At 42.3% G+C, this 2,688-nt stretch overlaps 1 pseudogene; it reads left to right on the top strand.

Annotated features, from left to right (window-relative positions):
* Window positions 1-638: 638 nt before the first annotated feature.
* LOC129406580 (C1GALT1-specific chaperone 1-like) lies at window positions 639-1,357 on the top strand (annotated as a pseudogene).
* The last annotated feature ends 1,331 nt before the right edge of the window (window positions 1,358-2,688 follow it).

Below are 2,688 nucleotides of genomic sequence, written 5' to 3'. Positions count from 1 at the left end.
TCCCCAAGCATTGTGCTGTGGTCTCCCGGTTACATGATTTTCACCTTGGGATATCCTGGAGACCCACAGAAGGCCCACTGGCCCCCAGTTGAGAAACATTGGTCTAGCGATATCACCCATGGCAAGCCTACCCAAGACCCGAAGTTGATGAGATGCAAAGAAGGCTAGACATAAGAAACCGTGTGAGATAAAGCTAAAGCAAAATATTGGCGACCATTTAAAAAGTCCCACATGGCCCACCTCTAGCAACACCAACAAGAGATCACTTCCTGCATCTAGAGCTCCTGGGCCTGATGCTTAACCGCGAGTATGGCCAGAGTGCATGCACAAACACACAGGGACCGCCTTCTGTGCCTGTGCTGTGCATCCCTGGGTAGTTCTCCTGGGCTCTGAAAGATGCTATCAGAAAGCGGTTGGTTTCTGAAAGATATGGCACTTGGAAGGCAGCCTCTTTTACGCCTTCATCACCCTGCTCGGACCCTTCAGGATAGGTCGTGGCCATAGAGGCCCCACCATTGGCATCACCACTTACAAACTCCAAGTCGAGAAGCGCTCCAGACAGCCAGCAAGCGAGGCCAAATCAGAGCGTGCCAGTCCACAACACTGTCCTGGTCAAATCTAAACATTTGTGATTCTGGGCTGCAGCAAAGGACACATGGGCCATGCACACACAAAGCAGAGTTCGTCACTTTCAAAGACATGAAAGTGTTTGAGTCTGCTAACATGGAGACGAGTGACCTATGGTTGGTGCTGAGGGCAGCTTGCAAGTATGCCTTCGTCCATTACCTCTCTTACCACTGCTAATTCCTGGTGCTCCCTAACACCTTCACTGTGATTGAAAACTTAAAGTAGTTTCTGTTAAGAAAGGATCCATCCCAGCCTTTCTATCTAGGCCACTCTATAAAACCTGGAGACCTTGAGTATGTGAGTGTGAAAGGAGAAATTCTCTCAAGCAGAGAATCAATGGAAAGACTAGTCTTTCTAGTCAGCCTTCTAGTTGTTCCTGGAAGGTGTTCAAAGGAGAGGGGTGTTTAGGTCATTATCTGTAGATATGGGGTTGGTTTTCTGCCAGAAGTACGCTGGTGTGTTTGCAGAGAATGCAGACGATTCTAAAGGAAAAAGATGTATTTAGTACCAAAACTGTAAGACTTCTTATTGAAGAGGCGAGGCTGAATTGCCATAACCAGGTAACAAAAGGATGCTATTCAAACGTGGCTATTATTTTTAATGGACTGTCTCCTCATTAGATGCATGTGATGATGTATGGGATATATCATCTAAGGGGCTAAGGGCATTTAGTCATGTTTTCAAGGATGAGGTTGTTTTCTCATCTCCAAATGGTTCTGACAGTGACTAAGAAGTGAAATAAGAGCATGTGTATGATCATACAATAGGAAGTGTGTTGTTTTGTTTGTAGTAAAACAGCAGTATTTCCCCCCAATTTTTGACTTTTTTTTTTCTAATTTGGTGGCAGGGTTTTAATTTGTGTATTAAAGTCTAGAAGTAAATTTTTAAACAGAGTTTCCTTAAGATATAACATTTTTTAATGTGCTAAAATATTTGAGTTATAATTTTTCAAATGAATGACATATTTACAAATATTATCTTCATGATAATTTTTAATTTTCATATATTAGAATCCGTGGCACTTTTCTGAATAGTTACAAAACAATATCTTTTTAGCTATCTAAGATATGTAAATGGATCTCTAGCTGTGATTTGATTTAGTAAAATTTTCAGCTGTGTGTTTCCATGTGTGTGGGGGGGGAAGTGATAGCTCCATTTATTTTTTTTTTTTTTGTGGAACAACACCAGAGTATGCAACAGACTATATGGTGAAAGGGGTGAAACTGGGAGGTTTTTGTTTATGTTCCAGTCCCTTGAGCCATCTTTCTGGCCCTTTGATTTTCATTAATAACATGTAGAAGATGAAAAGTCAAAAGTCCCTAGACATCTTAATAAAGTAGTTTGTCCTTTTAAATGCACTGAGCTTGTAAGAAAGTAAGACATTTCTGGGACTGGAGCAATAGCACAGTGGGTAAGGTGTTTGCCTTGCATGTGGCTGACCCAGGTTCGATTACCAGCATCCCATATGGTTCTCCGAGCATTGCCAGGAGTAATTCCTAAGTGCATGAACCAGGAGTGACCCCTGTGCCTCACTGGGTGTGACCCCAAAAAAAAGAAAAAGAAAAGAAAGACATTTCTAGGGGCTAGAGCGATAGCACAGTGGATAGGGCATTTGCCTTGCACGCGGCCAACCGGGTTCGATTCCCAGCATCCCATATGGTCCCCTGAGCACTGCCAGGAGTAATTCCTGAGAGCATGAGCCAGGAGTAACCCCTGTGCATCTCCAGGTGTGACCCAAAAAGCAAACAAAAAAAGAAAGTAAGACATTTCTAACTGCAAAAAGTATAGCAAAATCCTGAGCATGAAATCTAAACCCAGCAGGTGACTATTTCCAGCAAACTTAAACTCCCAGTTTTAGTAGTAGAATATTTTTAAATAAATGGTAAAGTAATAAAAGAGAAATCACAAATATGAAAATAAAGCCACAAATCAAGACGGGCTTCTCTAAAGTAAGGAGAAAACTCTGTGTATTGAATTGACTGCTTTCAAGAATAGTCCAAAAGTGGAGGGGGGAGGAGGATGGGGGAGATGGGAGGGATACTGAGAACACTGGTGGTAGAG

The sequence above is a fragment of the Sorex araneus genome, chromosome 7 (genome assembly GCF_027595985.1).
Source record: "Sorex araneus isolate mSorAra2 chromosome 7, mSorAra2.pri, whole genome shotgun sequence".
In the NCBI taxonomy this organism is placed as follows: Eukaryota; Metazoa; Chordata; class Mammalia; order Eulipotyphla; family Soricidae; genus Sorex; species Sorex araneus.
This window is presented reverse-complemented; position numbering and strand designations above follow the sequence as displayed.